At 44.1% G+C, this 20,839-nt stretch overlaps 1 long non-coding RNA gene across 1 annotated transcript in view; it reads right to left on the bottom strand.

The window, feature by feature from the left end:
- The window catches only part of LOC121824816 (uncharacterized), a 37,241-nt gene extending 16,440 nt beyond the window's left edge, over positions 1-20,801 (bottom strand). Inside the window, exon 1 of the long non-coding RNA XR_006066816.2 lies at positions 20,670-20,801. This is a non-coding gene — a long non-coding RNA (uncharacterized LOC121824816). The remainder of the gene's footprint in view (positions 1-20,669) is intronic.
- Positions 20,802-20,839: the final 38 nt, after the last annotated feature.

The raw sequence follows: 20,839 nt of genomic DNA, 5'->3' as shown, positions 1-20,839 counted from the left end.
CCAGTGGGAACAGGACCTCCCTAATCAAATGCATGGAGCCTGCCATAACTTCCTGGCAAGTATCACCTTAGGCTGTGAGGTTAATTTTGAAATATCCTATTTCATACCAGGAATAGGGTCAGGACTCAAGACAACACTCCTACTTGGAATGGTTCTGGGCTTTGGTTTGGTTTTTCCCTGGCACTGGGGATTAAATCCAGGACCTCAGACATGTCAAACAGACACCCAACCACATCCCATCATCAAAAATGGCTCTGGAAGGGATCACAAGTATAAAAAGATACAGGAACATAATTCCAAGGGCTCATTCTGCACTCTCCGATTCTTTCCCAAACAGATTGTAGGAGTTGGCCTAGATTTCACCACACAGATGCCCCTGCGGGCAATGATTTGTACATGGCTTTTGTTCTTTGGGGAAGCCACAAGGTGGTGGCATCTTGATCTTCCAGGACTTCTATAGCCAATTTGTGATATTGTCCTTAGGATCATAAATACCAAGTGGCAGTAGTGGCAGGTTGGACATTTTACTAGGCAGTGCCCAGGCTCAACAGGTCCATAGGTTTTGTGACCTAATCCCGAGTTTTTGTTTTGTTTTCTGTTCTGAAGCAGGTTCTTAGGTATCCCAGGCCATCTTTGAACTTGTTATGTTGTGGAGAATGACCTTGAATTCGTGATCCTCTGGCCATTACCTCCCAAGTACTATGATTACAGATGTTTGCTACTATGCCTGGTTTTGTGGGGCCAGTGACTAGTACATGCTAGGCAAGCATTAAGCTACATGTCCAGTCGTGGGTTCTCCCCGCCCCCCAGGAGTGGGGGTGAGGTTTGTGAATTTTAGTGCAGTGCCTAAGATGACCAGAAGAGGGCATCAGATCCCCTGGAGCTGAAGTTACAGATGATTGTGAGCAGCCCAATATGGGTGCTAGGAACTGAACTCTGGTCCTCTTGAAGAATAGCAAGTGCTCTAAACTACTGATCCATCTCCCCAGCTCCTTAGTAATTTTCAACTTATCATTATTAATTATTATTATTAATTGTTATTATTTTGCTTAAAGAGTTACAAGAAGTTAGCAGTCTTAACCAAGAAAAGTAATAATAACTAAAAGAAAATTATTTCTCTTTATTTGCATTATCCCATGACTGGGTATATATAGAAAAAAAATTGAGCTACATGCCATAGAAAAGTAACTGTAGGGGCCTGGGGGAGAGCTCCACAGGGCAAATGCTTGCTGTACAGGCCTGAGGACCCAAGTTCAGAACCCTTCACACACATCATCTAGGGGGACAGCACCCACCTGTAATCCCTGCGCGGAGGCGGCAAGGACAAGACAAGCCTTCCCAGATCGGTCCTGCCAGGTTAGGTGGCTGCCTCTGACCTTCACACACATACGCCCATCTGTGCACACTCCATGCACATACACCGTACACACATAACCACACCTCCCAGGGGAATCATTGCAGTATCGGGATTAAAAGGTGTTAAGAAAGCGGAGGTAAAATGTTAGGCTGTTCAGAACAAAATGATAGCTCCTAGTCTTGGGGGGCCGGTGGTGCTGGGAAAGGTTGAGGATGGAAGGGATGCTGGTTGCTAAGAGATGCCGGAGATTCAGAATGGCCACAGGCAACGGGAACTGAGAAGTAGAGGGACCGTCTGGGCGTAGTGGGGAGGAAGTTAACGCAGAGGAGCCGGTTATAAAGGAAACAATGGAAAAAGTGAGGAAATTCCACTTGGACCTGAGGGGAGAATAGAGTGTACTGAGTAGGGAGGGTGCTTATTTGCCTGCCTGTGTGTACCTGTATGTGTATCCTCACAGAGTGGAGACAGACAGACTGACAGAGACACGCTGATGCTCTGATGGCAGTTCATAAGCTGAGCAAAAATAAAATACAGGGAGATGGGGGGGGGCACTGTAGATGGAGCGGTGCCGAAGGGCAGCCCTCTAATGGTTAAAATCAACCAGTGGGGTGGGGTACGCTTGTGGACACTTACTATGTGAGGAGAGCGCTCCTGCAGGGACCGCCTTTCTTTACGCTCGCTCTCACAAGTCTTTCAGTAGATCCCCTTTCCCCGAGGTAACTTGAGTTTCTACCATTCACAACCAAGAGCAGTGATTGATGTGCAACCCTGGCATGGCTATTAAATCAGCTCATCTTTGCACCAACACCATCTTCTGCTGTCAACTCGAACACTCTAAAACTTCACTCAAGCCGGGTGGTGGTGGTGGTGGTGGTGGTGGTGGTGGTGGTGGTGGTGGTGGTGGTGGCGGCGGCGGCGGCGGCGGCGGCGGCGGCGGCGATGCACACCTTTAATCCCAGCACTCGGGAGGCAGAGAAGGCAGATCTCTGTGAGTTCGAGGCCAGCCTGGGCTACCAAGTGAGTTCCAGGACAGGCACAAAACTACAGAGAAACCCTGTCTCGAAAAACCAAATAAATAAATAAATAAATAAAAATAAAAAAAGCTCCCCTCAAGCAAGGCTGTCATGAGGCAGAATGGAGGAAGAAGGGCAAAGGCCGAAGAAAATGAACGGACCACTCAGACAGTTAACTTTAAGAACAACTATCAAGTACCCCCAGCCCCTGCAGCCCACTGCCTGCTAAGGGCAGGTGTGCCCGTTAGGTGTCTTAGTCCCTTCAGCCAGAGCCCGGAAGTGGGTATTTTCAGCCTCCTCACTTAACACAGGCAAGGTCCTGGCGTTTCTTCAGATGCTCCCCAGATGCAGACTTCCTGCAGTCAGCCCCCCCCCCCCCCCCTGCTCCACTGCCCAGGTCAGTCCTGGCGGCTTGCCTCCCGCCTGTCTGTCCTTGAATGTCACCCACACCGTTTCTAGTGCCCCTTGACACAAAGCTCTCGGATCAAAGAAAATAACTGACAGAGTGATGCCTGTCAGTCAAGTGAGATGTATTTCTTCAGAGTCGCCACCCCAGGGCCCCAGCTGACTCTCATTCTTGAGGGAGATGGGGTGATGAGATAGAGAAGGTAAGGATCTGCCTTACAAGGGGGGTGGGGGTGGGGCTGAGTGAAATAGGGCGCAACATCAGGAGGCGGGGTGGGGGTGGGGCTTGGGGGTGGGGTCTCAGTTTCAGTTTCCCAGTAGCAGTTCCTAAGGCAGGGGCAGGGTGGGGTGGGGATGGGGGTGTGCCGGTAGGGTTCTTTGTAAGGTACCTGAGAGAGAGGGAAAAAAACCCAAATGGTGAGCTACTACAGGACCTGGCAGGGAGCCTTCCGTTACACTCTAAAAATACTCCGCAGAGGTCTCTCGAGCCCAGGGCAAAGGACCAGGAGATTCTACACTATCTCCCTTTTGATAGTGGCTGCTCCGGGGTAACCGATTCCTAGGCTACTTCCAGCCAGAGGCTGCCAGGCTAACAGAGGAGCTTCAGGTCACTGGAGCCAGCCTGGTTCCAGGATCAGACCTCGGCACAGGAGGGGGTGAGGACGGCCACAGCTGCCGCTCTAGGGGGACCCCTCTCCTCGTTGGAGTGAGATGCTCATTGGGGCTGAGGTGGCATCCACCGACCAGGAGCCAGCAGGCCGCAGTATCAGGAACAGGCCTGGGAATGAGGCAGGGCTGGACTGGACTGATAACCCGACCTCAAATCCCTCAGCCTGTTCCCATGCCTCATTGTGCTTCCCCCACAAACAGTGGTGACAATATCTACCTTACCCAGCTCTGAGAAATCCACCAGAAGTACAAACAGAACATTTTTAGTGCCAGGCCATGTAGAGACTCAATGTTCAGTGAGTGATGGCCATGATTATTGAACTCCACATGTGAGTGAAGTCCAACGGAGCCACGGAGAATGGGTCAGGGTTGACCAGACACAGGTAAGCTTTCCAGAAAGCGATTCAAGACTAGGTGAGTGGCTGGACTTGTAAGTCGTGGGTAGAATGCTTGCCTAGCATGCAGGAAGCTGCAGGCTCGGTGGATGGTGTGACAAGGAGAGATGGTGAGACAGGAGGAACCCAAACCCCTGTAGAATACACTATGTTTCCCCCACCATTCATGACTTCCTGCTAGGACCCATGAAGGCCCATCTATCTCTCTGTCCGTATTGACCTAAAGCGGGTCCTCTGGGTTCCCATGGCCCCTTTGTCTTGTCCTCTCTTTTCGTATCTTCCGGCAGGCTCCCAAAGCTATAGTAGTGGCTATAGTCCAGTGTCTGAATACAGTGAGATCACAAATACACACGTACACATGTGTGGGACATTTGGTCCTGGGAAACTGTGATGGAGCTGGGACTCTGAGCCCCGGGTTACAGATTCATCTTACCCTCCAGACATCAAGTTCACAGGAGGCTGACAAACAAATCAATGTGGTTTTGAACATGCTATATGGAGATAGGGATCCAATCTTATAAAAACATTAAGGCAGTCACATTTTTTTTATTAGAAATTTAAAAAAAAAATGGAATTGTAAGGTTGGACAGATAACAGCATTGTTAAAGCACATGCTGGACCTGAGTTTGATTCCCAGAATTCACATCAAAAAGCCAGACATGGTGATGCATGCTTGTCATCCCAGATCCTAGAGGCAGAGACAGGTGGCTCCCAGGCCTGCTGGCAGCCTCGTTTAATTGTCCAGCTCATGCCAGTGAGACAGACTGCGCTGCTGTGGATAAAACAAACACTGATTGGCCAGTGGCCAGGCAGGAAGTAGGCGGGACAAGGAGAGAGGAGAATTCTGGGAGTGAAAGGCTGAGTGAGGGAGACACTGCCAGATGTCGCCATGACAAGCAACATGTGAAGATGCTGGTAAGCCACGAGCCATGTGGCAAGGTATAGATTTATGGAAATGGATTAATTTAAGATATAAGAACAGTTAGCAAGAAGCCTGCCACAGCCATACAGTTTGCAAACAATATAAGTCTCTGTGTTTACTTGGTTGGGTCTGAGCGGCTGTGGGACTGGCGGGTGACAGATTTGTCCTGACTGTGGGCAAGGCAGGAAAACTCTAGCTATACTGTGCTATTAAAAAAACAAACAAAAAAGCAGTGTGTGATTTTCTTAATTTGCAACTTAAAAAACTTTACTTTAAAGTAAAGTTTAAAACAAATAGATAAAGAAATGTGGTTGGATGTGGTGGTGTACACTTTTAACACCAACACTCAGGAGGCAGAGGCAGGTGGATCTCGGTGAGTTCCAGGCCAGTCTGGTCTACACAGTGAGTCCCATGTGGGTCAGGACTACACAGTGAGATCCTGTAAGTAAGTAAGCATGTAGATAGATAGATAGATAGATAGATAGATAGATAGATAGATAGATAGATAGATAGATGATAGATAGAGGTGATGATAGATAGATAGATAGATAGATAGATAGATAGATAGATAGATATTAGATAGACAGACAGACAGATGAAATAAGGTAGCTGGCACCTGAAGAAGGAGAGCCAAGGTCATCCCCTGTCTGCATACTGTCTTTGTCCCTGTTCTATTGCTGTGAAGAGAGCATGACTAAGGCAACTCTTACAAAAGAAAACATTTAAGTGGAGCTTGCTTACAGTGTGGAGACAGGAGCTCGGTGACCCAAAGGCAGAGGTGCTGGGGAATAGCTCAGAACTTTATATCCTGATCCACAGGCAGGCAGGCAGGCACACACAAACACACGCATGTACACACAGCCCCACCTGACATGGGCTTCTGAAACCTCAAAGCCTACCCACAGAGACACACTTTCTCCAACAAGGGTACACCTCCTAATCCTTCTAATCCTTTCAAACAGTTCCACTCCCTGGTGACTAAGCATTCAAACATATGAGCCTACGGAGACCATTCTTATTTAAAACACACACACACACACACACACACACACACACACACACACACACACACACACATCACACCATGTATGTGTTCTAAACTGCTGGGCTGTCATCCATCACTCCCTAACACCAGAAGCTGACTCTCTCTAGCTCACACTGCTGCAGCTGAAGAGGTCCCCACCCACTCCGTGGGTGGAAACTCAGAGGCAAAGCACCCAGGAAGCAATGCTCCAGAAGTTGTGCCCTCTACTGGTGGAGAGCAGAACCTCATGGCTGCCGGACCCTGTGACATTCAAACTAGCCCTCATCACCAATTCCCGGAACTCATTTGAAATTTTTCCTTCAAGAATTCAAGACAAAGCCAGGTGGTTGTGATGTACATCTTTAATCCCAGCACTCAGGAGGCAGAGGCAGACTCATCTCTAGGAGTTCAAGGCCAGCCTGGTCTACACAGTCAGTTCCAGAACAGCCAGGAATATACAGAGAAACCCTGGGGCGAGTGGTAAGGTAGTGTGGAGGTGGTGTTTCAAGATAATAATAACCATGTGGGCCTCATAGGTAACTACCCGTCCTCTGTGGGAGACAAGGGGGCCTTCCATTGGCCTTTCTGAAGCCTCCAACTCAGTTGTGAGCGGGATAGTCATGTCCAAAGACAGCAGCCAGCATACTGCATATGCGTCCACCTGCTTAAGACCCCACAGTGATGGGAAACTTCTCATTACCAAAAATGTTTTCCTCTTTCTGTTATTTGTAGATACATCATCCCACCACCACCGCCATAGAGTAAAAAAAAATTGTGATTCCAAGTGGAAAAACAGGACAGACATTTGCTGTTGCCAGGTTTTCTATTTACATCCACGTGTGAGCTTGTAATATAAATGCTTAGGTCTACGGCATTAATATAAGAAAGTAAGAAAAAGAATGTGCCAAAATATTTCCGTGAACAAGGTTTTACAACTCAACTTCGTAATTTCAATGAACCATTGTTAAGTTTCAACCCCAGAACAAATAGCTGAGGTGCCTATTAGCATATTAAAGTGGACCTGACCTCCAGGCTCTCCCAGCATCCCTCAGTCCCTACCTGTTTCAGGGTACGGCTGGCACACCCCATCCTCTACCCTGATTGGTCCAGCCCAGGAGCTGGGCTGCCCTTCTCCCAGAAGTTCTTCCCATATAATCCAGACATTTTGGTTACCCACCTCTTTTGTACCTTAGGCCTCCTGGCTGCTGTATCTGGTTCCTCTCTCTCCCCTCTACCTCTTCCCACATGGCCCAGCTCAGCCTGATCATGTCCACTCTGGACTCTCCCAGGTGCCCTTGCCCCGGCTCTGTCTCCCTTTTGTCTATAATAAACCTTCTCCTCTACCATACCTAAGATCAGTCATGTCCTTTCTTTTCCTTCTTTTTTTTTTTCATTCAACCATGAATTTTTCTGGACAATACCATTATTTGGACTTAAAAAAGTCAGTTGAGAACACACTTAGGTCTAGGAGCAGAGATGGCGTCCATTTAGACTCTAGATGGGAAAGAGTGGAGAATCGCGGAACACCCGAGGCAGCAAGATAGAGGTGAGGCGGAAATGGTGTCTCTGGGTCTGTGAAATAAAACTTTTGAGGCTGTTGAGCTGTGTCCTTTCTAATAACCTGTGTATGAGCAAGCAAGGGCTGCTGAGAAAGGTCAGCCGATAAAGGCTCTTGCCTCCAAACCTGAAGCCCAGAGTTCCATGCATGGTCAAGGGAATCAAACCAGCTCCTTGCCTCACATGCTCGTGGTCCCGGCTCCCACACCTGGTACCACAAGTAGCGTTAGGGGAAAGTGGTTGCACCAAAAGACACAGGAACCTGGGAAGACCTCCCTGGCATTTGCATGCCGACTTTGTCCTCCACCTGGTTCATAAATCTGGGACGGAGTCCCTAGAGTGACTCAGCTCCCGGGAAACCTTTGGGCTTGGCTATTCCCTGATTACATCCCTCTTACAATCCTGAGCTACAAACTTCAATACAAATCCTCAATCGCTCTTCCCGGGTCTACTGAGAAAGCAGGGAAGGAAAATAGTATTGGGGGGTTTCCAAAGTGAGATGCAAAGGGCCGGGTGGAGGGCGAGTTTTAAAGGGCCAGTGTGGGCGGGTCTCTATGTGATGTCTGTGTGATGGACAGCTGCCTGTAAGCTCTGCACCCAAGGGGCAGAGTCAGGAGGATCAGGAGTTCAAAACCAGTCTGGGCTACCTATGCACCTGTCTCTAAATAAGTAAGCAACCAATCTAAGCCTTCAATCTCTATGGCCCTGTGGAAGTCTTGTGGACTGTTCTGTTTTTAGATTTGGGTGTCTGAGTCAAGGGATAAAATGAGCCACCAAGCGCTGAGCCCTGGACACTGAGCTGTAAAATGTTTGAAGGAGCTTTTGAAATGTTTTTTAAGCTTTATATAACAAGACGCCAATATGTTCCAGGTTTCCACTTTTAATGTTCATTTTCAGTTGTAAAATCTAAAAGTTGTAAATTCTTTATATAGTTATTTTCTTACATAATTCTGTTTGTAAATTTACAACGGGAAGTGAGACCAAATGACAAGGTTTATATCACAATTGTGCTATTTGAGCTTTATAGATATACTATAAATAAATCAAACTCAAGCAGTTGGGTTTTTTTGCTTATGGAACACTGGTCACACACACAAATAAATCCTATGCAAAAAAATAATAATAAAATAAAAGCGGACTTCTCGGTGCCAGCAAGCAGAGGGTGTTTGTACTGTGTAGACTCCATCATCACTGTCCATCTCTAGCCAGGTTGTCCTGTGTACAAGAACTTATTTTAAATGTCTCCTGTCTGTTGTGTGTATCTTGCAAGCTAATTAAAATATACCATTGTCTCCATGTTCTTTCATTTTGTTTTGTTTCTCAAGACAGGGTTTCTCTGCATAATCCTGGTTGATCTGGAATTCACTCTGTAGACCAGGCTGGACTTGAACTCACCAAAGTCTGCCTGTCCCTGCCTCTGCCTCCCGAGGGCTGGGATTAAAGGTGTGCACCACCACTGCCCAGCTTCCCTCATGTTTTTAAAGCTGTTAGCTTTGAACTTAACATTTCATAAGTGACTTCCGATGGCAGTGGAACCTGGCTCTGAGCACTGGGGATGGGACCCGATCTGTGGACACGGGAGGAGTCCCCAGTGCCCAGCAGTTGGCTTCAGGGTTGTGCAGGGCTCCGTGGAGCACAGCGGGGCTCATCCTCAAGAAGATGACCCAGTGTCCCAGCAGAGGGCTGCAGTAGACGACGGGAGCAGTGTGTCTCAAGTGTGGAAAGGAGAAAGAGATTCTCATCCGCTGAGAATTCTACAGCTGGCAAAATTCGCCTTCAAAATCGCGGGAAACGATACATTGCTAGGAAAAAAAACGCTGAAGGAGCACATTCCCACCTGACCAGTCCTGCAGGAAACACCACAGGGACTCCGCAAGCCGAATCGAGACAGTCACTCAGAAGGACACGAAGCGAAGGCAAATATAAAGCCTTCTAATTTTGATTTGTAACTTTTCTAAAAGGCTTGAAAGACAAATGCCTGGAAATCATTATAAATCTGTTTTTGGGGGGCATAAGCCAGATAGAGATGCAATTTGTGATATTGCTAAAATGAGACAGAGCTTCAGTATCTTTAAGTGTACATGCCTGTGTGTGTGTGTGTGTGTGTGTGTGTGTGTGTGTGTGTGTGTGTGTGTGTGTACTTGGGTATGGATACGTGTACCTGAGCATATGTGCCTGCCGGGTCTAGAAGAAGGTATCAGGTTCCCTAAAACCGGAGTTTCGGAGGGTCAGGAGCCCAATGTGGGTGCTGGGAGCTAAAGTTGGGTCCTCTGTAAGAGCAGTAAGCACTCTCCATGCTGGGCTACTGCTCCAGTACCACTTTCGTGTATTTTATGTAAAATCCTGGTAACCACAAATAAGGTAAGCTACACACAAATCTCACAAAGTACTTAAAGGGCCTCCACATCAGTGGTTCTCAACCATCCCAGTGCTGTGCCCTTTAACACAGTTCCTCGGGTTGTGGTGACCCCCGACCACACAATTCTTTCATTGCTACTTCCTAACTGTGATTTTGCTACTGTTACGAATCATAATGTAAATATCTGATATGCAGGGTGAGAACCGCTGGTTCGCACAATGACAAGGGAGTGAAAATGTGTCACTGCAAAAGTATCAACTAAACACAAAGAAGGAAGCGATGGGGGATGGAGGGCGGGAAGGACAAAAAGCAGTAACACGCACAATAGCCACACCGCCAGAGCAGATCCTCAGCAGTCAGACGCGTGAGGGATTAAGGTCTCCAGTCAAAAAGCTAAGAGTGGCAAAGTGGATTCAAGCCAGCTTGATCCAAATACTTGCGGCCTTTCATGGGGCTGGAGAGCCGGCCTGGTGCTCAGGAGCCCACGCTGCTCTTGCAAAGGATCCATGTTGGCTTTCCAGCATCCACACTGGATGATGGCTCCCAACTGCCTGCAACTCCAGCTCCAGGAGATCCGATGTTTTCTCGGGGTCTCCATGGACACCAGCGCATATCTGTAGCTAGAGTTTTCCTGCTTTGCCCACAGTCAGGACAGGTTAAGGAATCTGAAGAACACTGGACAAATGAGACAACTGAAGAAAAGGGACAAATCATCTATCCCAAGAAACAGAGTGAAACGGTGTATGGGTATATATTATCTAAAAAATTTTATGTCTTCCTAAATGTTTGTTTCTGCTTTTCTCTAAAGATTTAACACTATTGGTCTTCTAATAGTCCCAGTTCAATTAAAAATTAAAACTGACTTTGGAGTTGGAGAATGGCTCTCTCCTTCTTTAAACTCAAGCATGTTGTTAAAAGGAAAATGCAAACTCCCTGTATCATGCCAGAATAAAAGAGCCATCTTCTGCTATGGTACAGGACAAAAGCCAAATTAATTAAGGGACTATTCTATTACTAATCTCAACTCTTTTGATTCTATTCTGATTCTTTAAACTTTTCTTAAAGTATAAATTTTATATCAAAATTTACAAGATTAATATATATATACATTTTAAACTTTGTTAAGATATTAATGGTCATATAGAGTACTAACTAATTCTAGAAAAAAAAAGGCTTCAATTACCTGCATATATATGTTTTTGTGTTCGAGTCTCTTATCAGTTTTCTGCAGGAAATCACGGCCAGGCCTAACATCAACTGAAGTCTCCAGAAAGAAGATGGGGCCCCACAACAACAACAATTCCACGTGGACAATAATAATATCATTAAGCTGACAAATATCATCCACAGATCAGCTTTGAACTACAAGATGCTCAGAGCAATTTTGAGATGCCTAGCTGAGATGATCCAGTCTCAAAGACTACTTGAATAAGGACTTGAGATAAACCCTGAACTTTGGCATTATACACAGACTGGATAATGAAGGATATAGTTACCTCTCCTAGAATTTGACAATTAACCTAAAATTTTTCTTTCAGGATAAAGAAAACTTCGCCCATACCCAGCAGGAAGCAATTTTAAGAATACGACGCCCACATTCCCAAAGAGGTGGTGTGGGGCGGGTGGTTTTTTGGTCTTTTTAATGGGTTTTGGGTCTGGGATAATTTTCAGTATTTAGGGGGGTTGGTTACAAGTTGTTGTCAAGGGTTAGGAAAAAGGCTGAGCAAAGGAGATTAGATTTAAGGTTCTTATTTTAAAAAAAAGGAAGGAAAAGAAAGAAAGAAAAGAAAAAGACAATTACTAGTTTTAAATACTTTACATTGGATTGGATTGTTTTATATTGTATACAAATTTGAAATTGATATTGTTAGAAAATGCTATATGTATATTTCTAATTGTATTCATACCATTCATTTAACAATGTAATGCAAATTTCTGATCCTTGAATGTTATTATCAACTATTAGGATATAAAGAAATGAAAGTTAGTAGTTAGACATTACAATGGAACTTGTAGTCATATTAGATATGTTTTAAAAATTGAGCAGAGATGTTTTAGACAGGTCATCTTTAAACCCTTCAGAGATCTACAGAATATGGCATTTAAAATGTTTTAATAACTTAGAAAATTTTTCTTTTTTGAGACATGTCGGCTCCTGGCAGTACCAATCTACTTCAGAGAAAATATGGGCATTGAAGAAACTGCATATGGAGTCAACTTTCATTGTGGCAAAAGTTAGCCACTAGACAACAAAGTATCCTCGAATCAACAGGACAAAATGGACAGACAGAACACTAAATAAGGGACTACTGATTCTTGCCAAAACAAGTGTGGTTATGGCTTTATCAAAAGGCATCTTCTGAGGCCAGGACAATATGGCCCCATCCCTGAAGTGGCCTTCGCATCCGGAAAAGGTACGGTGCCCTTTTCTTCGAAGGCAGCTTAACAGGCAGAGGGCCGATGGCTTCTGTTGTGCAATGGAACAGTAGCTAAAAGTTCATGCCTCTCGAAAGTAGACTGGCATTTAATAGAGGGATGTGGAAAAGAAAGGGATGCTGAGATGAAGCCATATATACACAGCCAAGAAGAATGGACAGCTGAATTTAAAAACTGTCAACAATTTCCAGAATTTAAAATCCTGAATCATGACAGGACACTAGTGGAATTTAGGTGTTTCTGGTACATGGACTGCTCTCACCCAATGTGAGATTGAACTGTTGACCTTGTGTACATCCTACTTCACAAATGAGTCTGTCAGATACACTAAGCCTATAGGCTGAAGATGATGCCCCAACACTGCGGAGAAACCTCAGGTGACTGCCAAGGCAGCTGGCTGTTTCTGTCAACTCACAAAATTTTTTGGAAGTTGCTTGCATGCACTTCCTGTTTTTATTTTTGTTAGCTAATATTATTCCCTTTTTGGGTCTCTGAGGGAGTTGAAGATTAGTTAGTTATGGTTGAAGATTAGTTAGTTATAGTTGAAAATTAATTAGGATAGAAAGTGCATTAGATACATCTCGGATTTACCAAAATAGGATAGATAATGGAATTATTTTCTCTGATTTGTCAAATACCTGTTTAGGTATTTACTACTTGTATATATTGTATATAGTTATTGTACTTTTGTATATAGTTTTTCTTTTGTTAGTTATAACCTTTTGCTTTTTTTCTTTTTATTAAAATAGAAAAGGGGAAATGTGGTGGTAATCTAATTGTACTGAAATGTGATTTTGATTGTATGTTAATAAATAAAGTTGTCCAGGGGTCAGAGCTATTAGAGCCATAGCAAGAGTGTGGCGGTGGTGGCACACGCCTTTAATCCCATAGATCTCTGTGTGTTCAGGGATTCAGCCAGCATTGGAGACATATGCCTTTAAGACCTAGGGGGCTGTACATTCAGACAGTGACGAGGCAGTCACGTATTTGGGTTTACAACCAATGAGAAGGCAGAACAAAATACTATAAATAAACGAACAGACAGGAAATAGGTCTCTTTCGGGAAGCTGGGACACCGCAGGCGGAAGGGTGAGATTTTAGCTCTGAGTTCTGAACTCTCGGCTTTCTCTTTTACATTGTTTCTGTGTTTCTTATTTAATAAGACTGTTGATTACATCAATACATACCCACACACATCACATAATTAAAACAAAAAAAGTACTGGGTGTGGTGTCACATGCCCGGATGCCAGCACTCAGGAGGCAGAGGCGTCTCTGTTGAGTTCAAGGCTAGCCTGGTTGACATAGAAAGTTCCAGGCCACACAGGGCTACATAGTTAGACCCTGTCTCAAAAGGAAAGGGGCTGGGGATTATGTCTAAAGACAAAAATGGTTTGAAAATGAGAAGACTGAGAAAAATATCCAATGCAGAGATGAACAGACTATAATGTTCTCGATCTGTTATAATGGGTTTCTATTTGGCTCATGTAAGGATAGTGAAAAGGTAACAAACTATTACAAGCGATAAAGACCATTATATCTGATAAAGCAGCCACTTCAATAAGACGAAATAAATATAAACACAATTGCCTCACATCACAGCATGGAAAAAATAGTAAATATTGACAGAACTGAAGAGACAAATAGTCCTACACTCATAGCTTCAAAATTCAAAACTCATCTTGCAATCAAGAACAGCGCAGACAGATGGAAGAGCATTCAGGAAGCAAGATGAGCACACATATAAAAATGTAGACCTCCCCTCCCCCGCAGAGCCACCTGGAGCCTGCTGGAGCCAGAGAGATGGGAGAACACTGCCTTTCAAATCACACAGCTGCGCCAGCCATCACTCTGTAAAGCATTGTTTTATCTTTTTCTATTACAGAATGTCTCCTCTTACGTGTATGTCTCATGACGGTTTTGCATTTGTATTTTAAGACAGCTGTTTACTATAAGGCATGTTTTATTCTCGTGGCCTCACATATCTCATGCATTTGCCCTCTTTTTCCTACTTCTCTCATCTGTATCCTTTCCTTTCCTTTTTTTTTTATTTTTTATTTTTTGGTTTTTTGAGACAGGGTTTCTCTGTGTAGCTTTGGAGCCTGTCCTGGATCTCGCTCTGTAGACCAGGCTGGCCTCGAACTCACAGAGATCCGCCTGCCTCTGCCTCCTGAGTGCTGGGATTAAAGGCGTGCGCCACCACTGCTGGGCCCTTTCCTCTTTTTAGTTAGACCCTTCCATCTCTGTCATCTTTGGCTCCTAACAGCATCCCAACCATCCTCTCCAATACTTTCCTTGCCTCAGTTTTTTCTTTTCAAAGTCAATCTAGTACTTCCCGTTATCCTTACCCAGCATTCTCTACCCCCACTCCTAACACTATTAACTGAGATCTGAGCAGACACCATGTGACCCTTGGGTGTTGATCCTCCAACAGTTATTGGAGTTCAAGAGGCTGCTGCTGTTCATTGGCTAGTGTGAGTTTGCACAGTGGTGATGTCATGCAGCTGTGGCTACCCTCCCAGTTAATACCCTCCCTCAGAAAATAATACAAACTTTACACCGGGCACCAAGCCCCTGGATTGAGTTCTCTGAACCGTGCTCAGCTCTGCCACATGCGAGCCTTACACAAACTTTGCCAATATTTAAACTGAAAGAGTACATCTCATTAGCAGCCACCAAAATAACACCAGCTGTATCATTCCCAATGCAGTAACCCCGGAAGCACTAAAACCAGGACAACCACCCCCAAATCACTACCTCTACGGTAATGGAATCTAATGAGAGCTAAGTGAAATCCCAAAGAACTCAAATAACGATTTCAAGTATGTTCAAAAAAACTAAGAAGAAAATAACCCCCTGATGGAACAGAAACAGCTGGGAGAAATAAGAAAAACAATGCAAGGTAAGAAAACCAAGTTCAGGGGCCAGTGAGATGGCTCAGTGGGTAGCTGTGCTCGGGGCCAAGTCTGACTTCCTGAGTGGGATCCCCGGAGCCCACATGACGGAAGGGACAATAGACTCCTGAGCCTCTGACTTCTTCCACAGGTGCACAGTGGCATGTGCATGCCCCTCCCCTAAATCAATAAACGTTAAAGGAAATTCCTTAAAGACAGAGGAATTCAACAAAGAGCTGTTGAAGAAAAACCAATCTGAAATGCTGGAGATGGAAGAAAACATAGGACTAGATAAAACACAGAAAACAGTGGAATGTGTCAGCTGTGGTGGATCAAGACAGGATAGTGTATCTGAGCTTGAAGGCAAGACAGAAGGACATCAAACTAGGACAAGGACAAAATAAGGTGTCAGTAGGGATTCCAACAGAGGAAAGACCAAACCTGGATAATAGGCATAGAAGAAGAATCTCATCTAAAAGCATAGTAAACATTTCAAAAGAACCATAAGAGATAATATCCCAGAGTTAAGAGCAGAGGTACCAAGATACAGGAGGTATTTCAGACATCAAATACCCCAAGACCAGGAAAGAACTTCCTCTTGTCTTGTCATTTTGTAATTAAAATACTAACTAAATACACTGAACAACAACAATAAAAAGCATATTGAAGTGACAAGAGAGAAACACCAAGTCACATATAAAGGAGGCTCAGTAGAATAACAGTAGATGGTTAACTGGACTGTCAAAAGCTAGAGAGTCCCAGAGATGACAACTGACAACCCAGACTTCTATACCAAGCAAAGCTATCTGTCATCTTTGAAGGGAAAATAAAACTTTCCCTAACAAGCTGGGCATGGCGGTGGTGGCACACGCCTTTAATCCCAGCACTCCAGAGGCAGAGACAGGTGGATCTCTGTGAGTGTGAGGCCAGCCTGCTCTACAGAGTGAGTTCCATGACAGCCTGGTCTACACAGAGAAACCCTGCCGAGAGAGGGAGAGAGAGAGAGAGAGAGAGAGAGAGAGAGAGAGAGAGAGAATTCTAAACGTATATGCCCCAAACACAAATGTACCAAATTTCATAAATACTATTAAATATAAAGTCACAGACTAAACCTGAATGGTGACAGTGGGTGACTTCAATACTCCATCCTCAACAAGAGACAGGCCATCCAAAAAAAAAAAAAATCAACAAAGAAACATTCAAATTAAATTACATCATGGACCAAATGGACTTTATAGTCACCTACAGAACTTTCCACCCAAGTACTAAAGGATTTATATTCTTCTCAGCAGTCCATGGAACCGTCTCCAAAATAGGTCACATATTAGGATAAAAGCAAATCTCCACAAACATAGGGAAATTGGGATGACATTGATTTCTCTCTGACACAGTGGAAGAGAGGTAGATAAAGCGAGATGAACGGCAGCAGGCACAGGCCCATGGGGACGAACAGCACACACACCACAGACTGGTGAATGGAATGGCACACCACAGACTGGTGAATGGAACGGCACACCGCTGACTGGTGAATGGAACAGTGCACCACTGACTGGTGAATGGGTCACTGCAGAAATGAAGGAGATTTCAAAACTCCCCAGAATGGGATAAAAATGAAAATGCATCATGCCACGTTCAATGGGACACAAAAGAAGGAAGTCCTAAGAGAAATATTTATATTGATAAATGCCTATGTAAAAAAAAAAAAAGACAATCAGAAAGATCTCAAATTGATATCTTAATGATGGACCTTAAAGCCCTGGAAAAACAAATTAAACCCACACCAGTAGAATGAGAGAAATAATCAAGATGTGGGCCAAAGTTAAGGAAATAGAAACAAAAATAAAAACATAGAAAATAACAACCCTTAGACAACTTAGAAGGGAAAATGAGAAAACCCAGATTAACAAAACTTAAGATGGAAAGGGAGACATCACAACAGATACCAATGACATTCAGAAGACCATAAGGACATACCATAAAAGCTTATCGTCCACTAAGCTGGAAAATTCTGAAATAAATAGGTTAATTTCTAGACACGTATGACTTACCAAAAATTAAACCAATATGAAATAAAATTAAACTACATACATAACCAGGGATGAGATTGAAGCAGTAATAATTCTTTTCCCCAATTAAAACCAGGTCAGAAGTAACATCTAAAGGCAGACCCATCAGAATAACACCAGACTTCTCAATAGAGACTATGAAAGCCAGAAAGTCCTGGACAGATGTCATGCAGGCACTAATAGATGCCAACCATGACTATTATACCCAGCAAAACTCCCAATCACCATAGATAGAGTAAACAAAATAAAACCAGGTTAGTTAGCTTTACTGAAGAATTATAATAGACTTTCAAAAAGAACACCAATGCTACTCAAGTCATTCTGTAAAACAGAAAAGGAGGAAAAGCTTCAAAATGACTTTTTAAACCCAGTGTTACCTTCATGCCAAAGCCAGATAAAGATACAACAAAGTAAGAAAATTACAGATTGATCTCCCTGATGAACATAGATGCAAAAATTCTAAATAAAATAATGGCACATCAAATTCAAGACCACATCAAAAGTATCATTCATCATGATCAAGTTGGCTTCATTCCATAAAAGTGCAGGGATGTTTCAACACATAGAAGTTATAATCATAACTTGTCACATAAATGGACTCAAAGACAAAAATCACTTGATCATTTCAATAAATAAAGGACCTTTGACAAAATCCAGTATCATTTCACAATAAAAGTCATGGATGGAGGGAGCATATCTCAATATAATAAAGACTATATATATATATAACATCATGCTCACTGAAGAAAAACTACAAGCATCCCCACTAGACCACGAACAAGACAAGAGTGTTCATTCTCTCCACTTCTGTTTAGCATAGTGCCTGAAGTCTTAGCCAGACCAGTAGGGCAAGAGAAGTAATAAAGTCAAAGTATCCCTATTTGCAGACGATAGACGTCCATACCTAAGAGACTCTAAAGACTTGACCAGAAAATTCTTAAAGCTGAGCAACATTTTCAGCGAAGTGGCAGAATACAAAATGCAAAATCAGTAGCTTTCATATATACAAGTAACAATGGAAAAAGAAATCAGGGGGACAATCTCATTCATGATAAACGTGCGTGTATACACACACACACACACACACACACACACACACACACACACACGTGCACCTAACCAAGGAAATAAAAGACTTCTACATTGAAAAGTTTAAGAAAGTGTAGAAGACACCAGAAGATGGAAAGACCTCCCATACTCATGGATCAGAAAATTTAACATTGTGAAAACTGCCATCCTACCAAAAGCATTCTACAAATGTGGTGCAATCCCAATAAAAATCTCAGGGCCATTCTTTATGACATAGAAAAAAAAACAACAACCTTAAAATCATATGGAGTCACAAAAGACCCTGGATAGCCTATGCCATCCTGATGAAAATGAACACCACGAAGGTATCATTGTATTCCAAGTCATGACACAGATCTAACACAGTAAGAACAGCACAGATGCCCAGATCAATGGAGGACATGGATATAAGTCTACATGACTGCAGGCAGTCACCTGATTTTTGACAAATCTACTGGAGAAAAGACCACCTTTTCCACAAATGATGCTGGGAAACTGGACGTCGAGAATAAAAAAAGCTTTGGAGATGGTCCTGGTGCTGGTCACACAACAATACTAATATCCTTAACATCAAGCACTATTCCCTCAAAAATATTAAAATAATATGTGCCCCCCCAATTTAATTTAAAAAAAGAGAAAAAACTGTCAACAGTACCACTAACAGTTGCAAAAAAAAAAAAAAAAAAAAGAAAGGAAAGGAAAGAAAAGAAAAGAAACTAAAAAGTATAAGTATTCTTTGTGTCTGTTCAGAGAAGTTGTAATTTCAGTTATATCGGAACTGAAGCAGTGGTAACTCACAGAGATTTGCCTGCCTCTGCCTCCGGAGAGCTGGGACCAAAGGCTTGCGCCACCACTGCCCTGCGACATTTTTTTAAAGGGGAAAAAAAGAAGTCAGGGCTTAGCAGCTAATAGCCCACATTGCTTTTACAGAGTTCTGAGTTCAATTCCTGACACCTGTGTCATGTGACTCACAGCCTCCAGCTCCAGGACATCCTCCGGCCTCCACAGCTTCAGTACTCACACACACACACACACACACACACACACACACACACACACACACACACACAAATACACATAACTAAAAATAATAAAATTATAAAAATCTTTCCCAAAACCTTTGTATTTATCCTATTCTTTAATGACATTTTTCTTTTTTGGGTTGCTGGAGATTGAACTCAGGGCACTGTACACACATGTGTACATGTGACCCACCACTGAGCTATGCCCCCAGTTTTCCTTCCTTTTGGAAAAGAAGAGTTCCACGGTTTTGTTTTGATATGATCTCATCAGTTATATCACTGGCCCTCGTCCAGCCTTTACTGGACACGCGCCCAACGTGATGAAGTCATTTAACCTCTGCGTGATCTGTTATGCCTCAAATAGAAATGATAAGAACCTTGCCTAGAACAGGTATGAATGTGTGGAGGGAGGGAGGGGAAGGAAGAGAGAGAGAGACAGAGATGGAGACACGGAGAAACAGGAAGAAAGTCAGAGACAGGAAAGGGATAAAGACAGACAAGAGACTGTTCGGTTCAGAATGTGTAAGTGCTTTAAATATTGGGTGGCGTTATTACCATTTTCTTTTAAAATTCACACAGTAATAATGCACACTGGAAATGCATTTTAACCACTACCCTTCCTGGACATTAAGTCTTTAGATGAACACACTCTTTTATCTAAAATGGGGATACCCTTCCTGGACATTAAGTCTTTAGATGAACACACTCTTTTATCTAAAATGGGGATGTTGTATGTTTAACATTTTCTACAGCGCTTTCATGATGTCTGAGAAAGCACCTGAAGGATTACTTGGTACACAAGGGCGTCGTTTTCCAGACTAGTGATTTCATAGATATTTCTTCACGTGGCCAAGAGCAAAGCACTCTGAGAGTGATGCCCAAACACTGGACTTCAGTGAGCAGTCTCCAAGCGTGGAATCTCAAACAGGCTTTCTGATAATAGCCTGGACTTTTATCTGCCTCAAAGGAAAAACACCACCACCAGAGAGCTGAGTGTACCCAGAACAGACCTGGGGCCACCTTGCAGGCCTGGGGATCTTAGGATACAGGGCTGAGTAGCCAGCAGATTCCCTGGGAGGCTATCAGGACCTTTACCAGATGGAAGGATTTGAATTAGAGACCAGGAGGGACTCGGGCAGAAACTGGGCTCAAAACCTGAACTCTCATTGACACACACTTAAGAGTTTGGGTTCTGGCATCCTGTCTATTAGTGAAGGTGACCCCCAAGTCAGGCTGCCTGAGCCTTGCACACACCCTCCTAGGCCTCCCCAGGACAGGTGTGGAGGAGGAAGTGGTTGGGGTGTGGCTGGGATCTTGGGACAAGCTCTGTAGTCAAGAAACCTGGGGATGGCAAGTATGCAGGAGGATCCCGGGGCTCCTCCTCGCCCCATTCCCTGAGTGAAATCATGCCCTCCAGCTCTTCGGGGTCCACCGGGAAGTCCCCTCATGGGCCATCCTCATCCAGGCCCTCCCACGGTCTTACCTTTGCCCTCTCTAATCGCTGGGATCTGCTCCCGGCCTCCATGGCTGTGTTTAAAGTCCACCTCTGGGGAACACAGGCTGACTGTTCCGATAAGCCCAGGCACGGGGCTGTGTGTGTCCCCAGGCTTCCTGGGACCCTGGCTGGGGTGGGGGGCGAGAGCAGCGTCCGAC

The sequence above is a fragment of the Peromyscus maniculatus genome, chromosome 21, assembly GCF_049852395.1.
Source record: "Peromyscus maniculatus bairdii isolate BWxNUB_F1_BW_parent chromosome 21, HU_Pman_BW_mat_3.1, whole genome shotgun sequence".
Taxonomy (NCBI): domain Eukaryota; kingdom Metazoa; phylum Chordata; class Mammalia; order Rodentia; family Cricetidae; genus Peromyscus; species Peromyscus maniculatus.
This window is presented reverse-complemented; position numbering and strand designations above follow the sequence as displayed.